General features: G+C 44.2%; 1 protein-coding gene and 1 long non-coding RNA gene across 2 annotated transcripts in view; one reads left to right on the plus strand and one right to left on the minus strand.

Moving 5' to 3' along the window:
- The window catches only part of SOCS5 (suppressor of cytokine signaling 5), an 83928-nt gene extending 82669 nt beyond the window's left edge, over positions 1-1259 (minus strand). Inside the window, exon 1 of the mRNA XM_072937774.1 lies at positions 1243-1259. The gene's annotated coding sequence lies outside the window, so the exon portion shown is untranslated. The remainder of the gene's footprint in view (positions 1-1242) is intronic.
- Positions 1260-2009: 750 nt separating this feature from the next.
- On the plus strand, positions 2010-10022 carry LOC140685879 (uncharacterized). The gene is made up of 3 exons (XR_012059325.1): positions 2010-2247; positions 8016-8257; positions 9450-10022. It is a non-coding gene; the product is annotated as an uncharacterized lncRNA (long non-coding RNA).
- The last annotated feature ends 1695 nt before the right edge of the window (positions 10023-11717 follow it).

Consider the following 11717-nt stretch of genomic DNA (forward strand, 5'->3'; position numbering starts at 1 on the left):
AAACAGCCATACTCCAAGGCAGTATATGATGGTATCAAAGTTGCCCCCTTTTTATTAACTGCATACCAAGGAAGAAAAATTACTTCCTGCTGCTATAATCAGGAGGGAACATAGAAGAGAGGACAGCTGTGCCTGGGCTTAAAGGGTGGCTAGGTTTCATTAAGCAGAGAATTGGGGGAGGACAGTTCAAGCAAATGAAACGCAGGAGCAAAGGTGCAAAGGCTGAAACACAAAGCTGTTTTGGTGCGGTGGACAGATGGTTTATGTGGGAGGGCTGTGGGAGATAAGACTAGAAACCCGTTTCTTCCATGACATGTAGTAGGGATGTTTTATTTTATTTGCTACATTGAATAAATAAAATAAGGAAGATTGGGAAAAAGAACCCCAGAATGGAAATCAAGAGACCAGGCATCAGTTTTGTCACCAATTCTCTGGACTTCCTCAGAGAAGTCACAATAGAGCAGCACTGTCCTCAGCGGTCAAGTGGAAGTAATTCGACTAGTCCCTATACGGTTCTAAGACTTACAAGTATGCCATGAACAATCAGATGGAAAACTCTTGGAAAAGGAAGACTACTGTGCCCTACCTCCAAACATGAATTGCTATGGATGAAAGTAGTTTAGATATTCTTGGTAACAGCAAATATGTGTACCTTCATCCTAGAGAACTTACTGCATGGTAATCTTCATCTCTCAGTTACAAGTGGAAGAAACCAGGGGAAGAAAACCCAGATTGTGATCACCTCAGTCAGCCAAGAATATAACGAAGTCTCTCAGATGGAGACATGGATAGAGGTGGTATGGAAATAGCCACTCAGTAGTAAATGAAAGGCCATTCTATATAAAATAGATAAACAGCAGGGAACTATATTTAAGACTTTGTAATAGCCTATGGTGAAAAAGAATATGAAAAGGAATATACATATATATAAAAAACTGAATCACTATGCTATACACCAGAAATTAACACAACATTGTAAAGAGACTATACTTCAATTAAAAGTCAATCAAAAAAATGAAAGGTCCATCATGGCACCTGGAGAGAAGGGAGGAGAGGAGCCTTCCTAGAAGTAGGAGGTTGGATGGAAGAATTCATTGAGCCCCAGAAATACCATCAGATTGTAAAAGCTTCTGGGTGTCCTTCCAAATCTCCACTGTGCCCTTGCTCTGGCAGCCTATGATCCATGCACGGGCTGCTGATGCAGAGCAGGAAGAAGTATTTTTTTCTTTGCCCATGACTTACCTGGAGCCAATCTACTTTGGCAGCCAGCCACCAGGGCAGGATGGGTGCAGCTCCATCACTGCTTCTTAGATGATTCTTGCTCTTTTCAGCCAACTTTCCTCAGCCCTTACATGCCAGGATGGACTCTATCAGGTAAGAATCTAAAAACAGCCCCACATTTCCCAAATGAGATTTCGTTTGACAGATCCTCCTCTGCTGACTCAAATCAGGTCAGAGACACACTGAGCCATTCCCCAATGCAGATCCCAGGGAATGTGGCTTCTTTTGGTGTTTACACTCTGTGGGTATGAGAAGGCTACCAGGCAGAAAGACCCATCCATGTGGCACTGCCACTGAAGCCACAGGGAGGAGCAGCAATCTTCTGGGGAGTTTTTCTTGGCACTCTTGACCAAAGTCATTGCCATCTGTCAGGTCACTGACCAGATGAGCTCATTTCCCTCAGTGGGGTGAGTTATCCTAGAAAATCTAGACCAAACTTCTACGGAGCAGAGCCTCAAGGACTCCAGTTTTCATCATGGAGTAGTTCCCCAGGCATCTTCTTTCTTAGCAAGCATTGAAGCATCTATCTCAAGCAGACCTCATGGCAGGTCCAGGAAAAGAAATGAGGACTGGCTGGCTGTGGAATTGGGGCTGGGTAGGGATGCCCTGAACCTAATGCTTCTGTTCCCTAGGCAACCAGTCATAGGTTTCTCTGATTGGAAGAATCCTGGGCCCCTTCATCAACCTATCATGGAGAAGCAGGAGTCACAAGGGGAGAGGTCCAACCATAGTGGGAAAGTACATAAGCTCGTGCAGAAGAGCAATGTTGCCGGTTACCAAGTATGAACCAGACAAGAGCTACTGTTGCTCTGCGGAAAGAATTAGAGCAACACTTGTCTGGACCTCTTGAGAAAGTTTCTCTGAAAATTCAAGTGAGCAAGAGACATTCAGCTGAGGGAAGTTCTTCATTGTATAAGTCTCCTGGTCTGGAAAACAATATCAAAACACTCCCATTTAAATCTGGAGGTAAACATACCTATCATTTCCTTCCGTGCCTGTCACTTACATCAGTATTATTTCAGAAGGATTGGCTGGTGCCCATGACAGTGTTTCAGCTACCACAAAGCAGATAAGTTTCAGAACATTATTGTTTATGGCATTTTAGAGTCTGTCAATGCTTGAGTATCATAAAAGATAAAGGTTAGTCCTGAGGTACAACTCCTAGAAGACAAACGCGGAGCCTGATGGCGAGCTCTTGACAGCACTGGCATTTCACAGCAGAGCTGCCATGACTGAGATCAACATTAATTAATAACGCCTTGGCATACAGCAGGGAGTTATTTGGCAGCCTAGAAAAGCCCTGTCAAGACAGGCGAGGGTCTGAGCCTCAGGGCTGAAGATTTGCACGCCGAGGAATCCGGGAGGACCATAGTCAAGTGAGGTCTTGGAATAATGGGGATGACAATACTTTTGACAGATTCCTAAGGACAAAGTGTGAGTAAGATTTAGGGGGCATGTGGATACGTCGTGTAGGGGACATCACCACAACTTTGCAGTTTATACATCTGAGTACTTGATTATTCATGGCTTGTTTTTGTATAATGATGTATATTTACAGGAGACATTTATGTATTGAATGTCATTACTTCCTCCAGCGTGGACTAGGCTGAAAGTTTAAAAAAAAAAACTGTTTTTACCATCAGAGGTAGTTCACAGAGTCGGGAGATACATATAGAAGACGTTTCCACTCCTCAAACAAGGTGACTTTCGGTGATTAATTGGATGTTTAAGATTTTAATTCTCGGACACTTACCCTCTGGAAATGTGTCCAAAATAGTTTCACTAAAGCTCAGACGCAAAAGCAACAGAATAGACATTGGGATGTTGGGCAGGATCAGTCCCTGGGCTTCCTCTGTGTAAGTCTAACAGACTAGAAAGGGTTTTCCTTGTGAGCAACTCTTCTCCTTCTGAACTGTTCTGTTCACCCCTTCCCTGTGTCAATATTTATGGACTCCCTTCCCTTACAACTGTTTATCCCACGCTGCTCTGTGATTACTCTTTTCTAGGAACCCAGAAGCTCCCCAGAGCTGAGACCTGCGGCCTCACTAGCCAGGATGTCCTCAGAGCAGGGACCGGTTCTCTGCCAACCAGCCTGGGAGGCTCCTGGGTAGACGTTTACTCCTCACCTCCTGTCTCTTTCCCAGGACCCTTGGGGAGGGGACTGCTCTTAGCTGCCTGTCCTCAGGTTGCCATCCAACCACGTGGTTGCAACAGGACCATGGGCAAATAGGCCTCCTTTCCTCAGTAAAAAAACTCAGACACGGCTAGAGCTGATTCACAGACCAGGGAGACCACGGGGAATTTCCGGGTGGTTGCTTGAGTCTGCTCCCTCTCTCCATGCTCTCGCGTGCTCGCCCGTCCCTGCCCTTCTACCTGTCTCATCCTTATTCTCAGTAACCTAGTCACGAAGCCTTGAGCGTGAAAGAAAATCTTCCACATCTGCCTTGTACATTTTGCACAAGCTAAAATAAAACCCCCAAAGTAAAATATACTGCAAAGGCCTGGCATTGTCCCGAGTCTTGGCAGTTGGTGGTGTCATTGCCCGTGAACTGGTGAAGTTGGGAGGTGGGAGTGGGGGTGATGGCTGGATGCCTATTAGGGGGTTTTGGAGCCCCTTCTCGGAGCTTCGTCATCTCCCCCCAAATTATTTGGATCCATTTTGGGGCAACTGCCTGGCCTGGAATTGTCCACCAAATGCTTTTTTTAAAAAATGAATTGGCTGCATTTAGCAGAGTAGAGTTAGTGTTTTTAATAGCCTGAAAAATGATATCCAGATGCTCACCATAAAGGAGGGGGCCCTTCCCTCTAATTTCGAGCCTGCCACAGTGATTCTGAGCCTGGTCCCTCCCATCTGGACAGTTGCCTTGTGCTCTCTGGGGGTCTACCTTGGGAGACCGCCCGGGAGCTCCAACTGGCCCCAAACCCAAGGAAGGAAGGCAAACCATCTGGAATGCATCGTCCAGATTGGCTCCACACTGCCCAGGCACCCTGACAGCTTTTTGGGACTGTTAGAGGCTTGGATTTAATCCATCAGGCTCTCCAGTCAGAGGCCTCCAGACCTCTCTTTGTCTCCTTCCAGAATTTAGATTCCACAGAGGCACAATTAGACCTGCTAGTCACTTCCAAGTTTGGCTTTCTCAAGAAAATGACCAAGGTGTGCTCTGAGAGACACTTTCCAGCAGCTCTTGGACTAGGAACAGATGAAGGGAAGGGAACGGTTTCAGCAAGAACCTTTTCCTTTCCTTCCTTTTTATTCCCACTGCCACATCCTGACCATCACTCCAGCCCTGATGATTGACACTTACTTGGAGGGGAGAAAGAAAATTTGTCCCATTCCAGGATGCTTCAGGGAGCCTTTAAAAATGGCAACCTGGCTTTTCATAGCATCTTATTACCATGCAAGGTCTGCTTGGGAGAAATAAAGGAATAAACTCCAGAGGGGAGGGAGTGGCTAGGAACTATCCTCAAATCAATTTGTAAAAAAAGGATCGAGGGTTTTAAAAAATTTTTCCTAAAACCATAAACCCTCATTAACTATCAATGCATTTATTGCAGTTTTTCCCCTAGGGTGATAAACATTTTGCTAGATTGCAAAAATTATTAAATTTACAAAGGCTAAACATATTTCCTATCATCTTGTCTGTAATTCTGATTTGTTTCTTCATAAAGAAGAAAAAGATAAATTTCACCCAAACCCTTGACCATGGGAACACAGATTCCAAGTTAATTGGATCCAAATTAAGAATCTCTAGTGTGTCTCATATCAGGCTAGTTCTCTCAAATGGTTACAGTGTCATGACAATGAATCCCAGAATAACCCAGCACAGTCATCTAAGAGTTGCCTTCAAAGCCTCCAGTATGTTTGGCAAACAGGGGGGAAGTTTCACGTCCCTGCCTGAATCCACCTGGCAGTTGTTTCCATGTCAAGGACTCCTCCCTGCTTTTTCCAGCCCCACTTTTAGCTTCTCCTCACCCCTCTGGTGTTGACCACCTGGAACTAGCAGATTCCAGCCTAGAACTGAGATACAATGCTGCTAGCTACACATGAGTCTCAGCTGGGATGAGTGGAACAGGCCACGTTTCTGTATATTATCCTGCTTTCTCACTCCTCCCATGACTGCCACAAAAGCTGTACAGGTATATCCAGATTTGGAACAGGGAGGAGGTCATACTGTCCCATAGCAGACAAATTAAAATTGAACAGCAAAAGCCGTCTGGCCATGCCAGTAGGGAATCTCTTTTTTTTAACAATGTTAGTTTCAGGTGTACAGCAAAGCGATTCAGTTCTACATATACAGACATGTATACGTACATATGTACAGACCTGTACATGTACATACGTACATACAAACATATATGTACATATATTTTTAGATTCTTTTCCATTATAGCTTATTACAAGAAATTGAATATATTTCCCTGTGCTATACGGTAGGTCCTTGTTGTTTATCTATTTTGTATCTGTCAATCCCGAACTCCTAATTTCACATAGGGGATCTTATTGGCTACTTTCCCCCTAGGTCCCAGCATCCTGCTGTATCATTCAAACTAATCCAATCTTCTCCAGGATCCTCCTCTCTTTTGTATTCTCTCCTTCACCTCCAGTATCTACCAATTCCTCATGCAGAATAATCTAGCCTTTGTCTCCTTTCAGACCATGCCTTTGAAGCGTCACTTCCAAATGAAAACAGACCTCTAAGGTGCCATTGTGGGTGGGTCAGTGTATCCCTTCCCCATGCTGGGGGAAACCCACTGGAAGCACTTGCCCTGTTTAGGACCTCTTTGTGCTGTATCTCACTGGGCAAACCAAGGAATGTGTCAAGGGTGAGATGGGGCTGGGGAACTGATCCAACAGAGAAGCTGGCATGTGACAGGTAGACAAGCATCCCAAGGCTGGATGAAAACCTCAGCTTTGACTTAAATCACATCAAGCCTGGAGTTTCCAATCTGGCAGGCAGAATGTAGCCCCAGGAAATTCAAGAGACAGTCAGTGCTCAGAAGACCTCTGGGTGGGCAAATACCATGTAGGAGGTTTATTCATGGGCTATAGGACTCAGCCACCCGGTTTTGGTACAGGCCAACACTCCAACCCAGGAAGGGGACCATCAGAAACACAGTCCCCCAACATTGGATGGTCATTCAGAGTGGAGCTCAAGCCTCAGAAGGAGACTTAGTTGCTAAGCATGATAAAGGACTGAAATGTTCGACACCAAGGTTCAAGCTCTAATGGATATGGAGGATGTAGGAAGAGCTATAACTCAGGGCCAATATGCATGAATAGTGGCCACTGCAAAGGCCTCAGATCTCCAGCTCATTTACCAGAGAGGACAGGAGGGGAGTGGGCACTGGGCTGTGGGAACAGGACCTGATTCTCAGTCCCACTGGATGGTGGAGTGCGTGGGCTGGGCTGGGCTATTTATGTACTGAGCCAGCAGGGCCAGTGACGTTGGGCTGGGGAAGGCAGCAGAAGGGGGAAACAACGTGAAGACTGGTAATCTTCAGCCATAAAGGATAACAGGTTTATTGTTAGAATAGCACCTCCCTGGCACTCTGGCCAGGCACCAGCCTGAAGCGGTGGGGCAAGCGCCAGATTAGGAGTCAGGAGTCTGTTCTCATCCGGCTTTAGCTAGCAACCGGTTGTGGGCCCTTAAACATGTACTTTTATTAATAGTTGGGCTTTGGCTTCCTCATCTGTGACCAGGAGGTTGGGCTAAATCAGTGATTCTCAAAGTGTGACCCTCAGTCTGGTAGCATCGGCGTCACCCGATCCTTATGAGAAATGCAAATTATCAGGACCCACCCAGAATTACTGTATCAGAAACCCTGGGGGTGGGATCTAGCAATCTGTGCTTTAACAAGCCTCCAGGTGATTGTGACACAAAGCAAAGTTTGAGACGCCCTGGGCTAAATAATTTCTAAGTTCCTGCATGCTCAAATGCTTTCAAATCTGGTAGGAGAGATTAAATCAATCTCTCTGTCTGTTTCTCTCTCTGTCTCACTCTGTCTCTCTCTGTCTCTCTCTCTCAGACACACACACACACCACAAACCACATATAACTTGGCCAGTAAAATATCAGTTTTTGGATCTTATAGTTAAAATCTCCGTGAGCAGGTCTTCACTACATGTCCCAGAAACCCAGCCTACATCCTTTTTCTCCTCAGTCTGTCTCCAAAATCAGAGCCTGCCTCTGAAATGGATACATTCGTGTTCTAGTCAGCAGGTAGCAAATTGTACAATAAATTCTTGTCTCCTTCACCTCCTGCCCAATTAGCCAGAGATAAGATAGGAAGATTAACTCTTTTCCACAGGCAGGGTCACAGCCTGGAGTTGTAATAGAAGCCAGTTTCCATCCTGGCTCTGCTGAGGCTGCTGCAGCAGATTGGCTAAGAGGCAGGTGGATCTGCCTGGTAGCAGGGATTTAATAGGCAAAGCGGTGCAGGGAGGAGAACCAGAAGGGAAGAATAGCTGTGCTAAGCCTGTTGCCTTCGAGTTAAAAAAAAAAATTATAGCTCTATTTATAACCCGTCTTGCTCTACAAAGGATCTGAGGTGCTACCTTCTTGTTGTAAAGCCCTTGATGCCAATACTTGGCATGTGATACCGCGGACTTCCTGGCCCAGAGCACAGGGCCAAGTCTTATTCACACAGCCTATGCGGAGGGTAATGGCTGCTCTGGTAGTCTGTTCTAAAATCCCCTCTCCCGCTCATCCCCTTCCTTCTGTCTGCCTCCACAGAGAGAGTGTGGTCGCCCGGATCCTGTTTCTCTTCTGTTTTTTTCTCAACTGCACCACCTGATACCTGGTTTTACATCTTCCCATCTGAGTCAAACAGACAAAATCCACTAGGAAACGTTCAAAAGCCTGGTTTAAGGAGTGGCTGTGGAAGGTCTATACATAGAATTTTTTTTACCTTTCTCCTCAGTGACCTATTCCTCGTGGGAACTTACCAACAGATCAGTCATCAGTTGGGTTGTACGGTGAGTTGATCTGGGCTGGGGTAGGTGGGATTTAAATAAATTAATACATGGTAGGTACCTGGAAGAGAGCCAGGCCCATAGTAAATGCTCAGTAAGTATTGCTAAACAACAAAAAAAACCAAACAAAAATACTAGTAAATGGACATGAATTTGTACCAGAAGCATCTATATCCTCTTTAGGAGAAGACAGGCTGGTGCTCTGGGCTTAGCTAGGTTTGTCTCCTTATGTTATTGATTGATTCCTGTGAGTCTGATCCCAACTCTGGCCTCTTTCCCCATTTTCACATTATCTCCTAAGCCTAGAATAGTACTTAACAATTAAGTCGCTCCTAGTTTTTCTGTCTTTTTTTTTTAGAATAAATAATTCCAATTTCTTAATAAACCTCCCCAAAGGAGGCTTATGATAGAGGGTCAGTACCTTTATGATGTCCCTGGGCAACTGGGTTAATAAAAATAAGCAGAGAGAGCCTCATAACACCTTTTGGCTGGGCTTCCCCATACCAGGTGGTCCTGTTCTGGCCCCCAGAGGCCTTGGCTTCTGGACTTTAGATATGCTCTGGTCTCTGTCACCACCTTTCATCACCTAATCTGCCTCAAGTGGCCCTCTTTGTTCTGCATGTAGATGTTTCTCCCTGCTCCTGCTTTTACCCATGACAAGTCCTTTTAGAAACTTGACAAAGCATTTAAAAATTTTTACAAGAAGAGCCAAGAGCAAACAATAGATAGGACATTTCGAAAAAAGAAAAGAGACTCACCCTACTAGAAATTGACTTATTATTAAGCTTATAGAAATCAGAATGGTGTTATTGGTACAGGGAAATATTAATAGACCAATGGAATAGAAGAGTCCAGAAACAAACCCACACACATGTAAGTATATGACTGAGAAGGCACTAAAGATAAGCAAGGGAGATGAGGGTCCATTCAATAAGTGGGACTGGAAAATTCATTTCTATTAATAGAAGGGAGAAAAGAAACTGGATCCCTACTATATACAAAAATCAATTTCTGATAGAATAAAAACTTAAATGAAAAATGCACTATTTTAAAAATCTTTTAAAAAAAACTCTGGAATGATTTTAGGAACTCAGGATAGGAAAGAGTATCTCAAATAAGTCACAAAAGGCATAAACCATTAAGGAAATGATTAAGACATTTTCCTACATTAAAATTTTAAACTTCTATTCATCAGAATCCATCTTAAAGGGAGCAAGAAGACAAGCCACAGCCTGGGGAAATATTTGCAGTATGTGTAACTGGTAACGGATTAGTGTCCAGAATATATGAAGGACACCAATGAATCAACAAGAAAGAGATACACCCCAATGGAAAAAGGGACAAAAGACATAAACAGACACTCACAGAAAAGGAAACACAAATGGCTAACGAACAAGTGAAAAGATGCTACAATGAGACACCCATTTCACAACCCACCAGACGGGAAAAATTTTGAAGTCTAACAGCAAATGCTAGAAAGAAATTTGGAGCAACCAGAACTCCTTATTAGTGTGAGTGAACACTGGCACAGGTACAGGAAAACAACCCGGCTTTTCCTGGTCAGGGGCAAGATAGGCACACCCTACCTCTCAGCAGTTCTACACCCAGGAATGAATCCTATGGACGCTCTCTCTATATTTATATCTATACCTATATGTATCTCCGTATCCGTATCTAAATCCAGAGGCATGTATAAGAATGTTTCATGCCACATGTTCAGAATAACCAACCCAAATATCCATCAAAACTAAATGAACATAAAAATTTTGATGTGTTCCATTCAATGCAATACTATACAGCAGTGAAAATGAACAACACACATCAATATGGATGAATCAGTATCTCACAAGCGATACTGAATGAGAATAGCAAGACTGAGAAAAATACACTGTGTTGTTTCATTTATGTAAAGATGGAAAACCAGCAAAGCTAAAAATACACTGTTTGGATACCCAGGTATGTATTTGTCAGTGCTCTGGCAAGAAAGAGAAGGGACAGACAAACTGGGTGGCTAGGAAAGCTTATTAATGGGACTCTTTATAAGAAAACATGAGTTGGGTTAGGGAATGCATTCTCAGTGAGGCAATATTACTCCTAAAGGGGTGAAAGTTCATTCTCCGGGGCAAAAAATTATTTTTCTTTTCTTGTATAAAGCACAGAGATATGTACAGTACATAAACAGATACATAGTATGTCTGTGGTATAAAAATTTCATGGTGGGGAAGATGATTAGAAAAAACATCTGAAAAGGCTACTTGTTGGTAGAGGTGATAATGAAAGAGAAAAAAAAAACCCAGTAAGAAACACTAGGTTTGGGTAACTAGCAAAGAAGGGTGTAGTGCCCTAGGGCTAGCAAAGCAGTCAGGAGTTCTCACCGTCCATAGACCTGGAGGAGCCAAGGGGAGGGCAGGGAAGGAGTAGTTGAACGGAGGGCTGCCTGCTTTTGGTAGGGGAATGCAACTGACTTACTCTGGGTTAGGGGTTACAGGGTTGCGGGGGTTGGGGGAGAAGTGGGTGAGAGCAGGGGAGGGAGGGCAGGGGAGCAAACACCTCTACCTCATTCTCCTCATCACTGATCTCCTGAAAGTGCTTCACTTTGGCCAAACCCATCAGGAAACCAGGGATCAAGGGAGGCTCCTAGTGCAGTCCACACAGGGCAGCCTCAGGAGGGGAGGGAGGGATAGAGAAGATTGGTCCCTGGATCTGGAGGGGCAGATGGAAATGACACAGCAAATCCATGTGGTAAAATGATAAGGGACAAGGGAATCTCTGGCACATATTTCAGGATCGTGGTTACCTCTGGGGCTGGGAAGGGAGGGGTATATGGAGCTTCAATAATATTGATAATATTCTATTACTTCAGTTGAGTGGTGGGTCCATCAGCACTTATTTTAGTTTTTTTCAACAATACATGTGTATTATTTACATTCATGTGCACATATAATCTATTTCATATGACATTTTTAGAAAGTTAACACGGTAGTAACTACGTAAGTGAGGTAAAATGAAAACAAGCAACCATTGGACCTGGAGACAGAAATGGAGGATTAAAATCTAGGTTTTACCACTAACTAGCTGTTTGAGATTTAGCAAATAAGTTAGTTTCTCTGATGAACCCTGTTAGAGGCTGAGGAACCATCATCTGCAGCCCCACCTATTCCCTCAGATGTTAGGATTAAATGAAATTATATGTAGTATGTGAAATCATGTGCTACACTAATTGGTGTATAATAAACCTTTTTTCCTCTTCCCATTCTACCTGTCCAGTTCTATTGTTTTCTCTTACTAGTTCCTGTGCTCCAGCCAACCCCATTGCCTCTCTGACCCCCAGCACTGGCCTTGCCTCCAGCAAGGTCCATGCCCTGTGTTCTTCCCCAGCCTGGTCCTTCCTCCTGTCAATCAGCCTGACTCAAGCCCCGCCCCTCCAGCCCTTCCTCACAGTCCTTACAAATTGTAGGCGTTA

This window comes from Vicugna pacos, chromosome 15 (assembly GCF_048564905.1).
Source record: "Vicugna pacos chromosome 15, VicPac4, whole genome shotgun sequence".
In the NCBI taxonomy this organism is placed as follows: Eukaryota; Metazoa; Chordata; class Mammalia; order Artiodactyla; family Camelidae; genus Vicugna; species Vicugna pacos.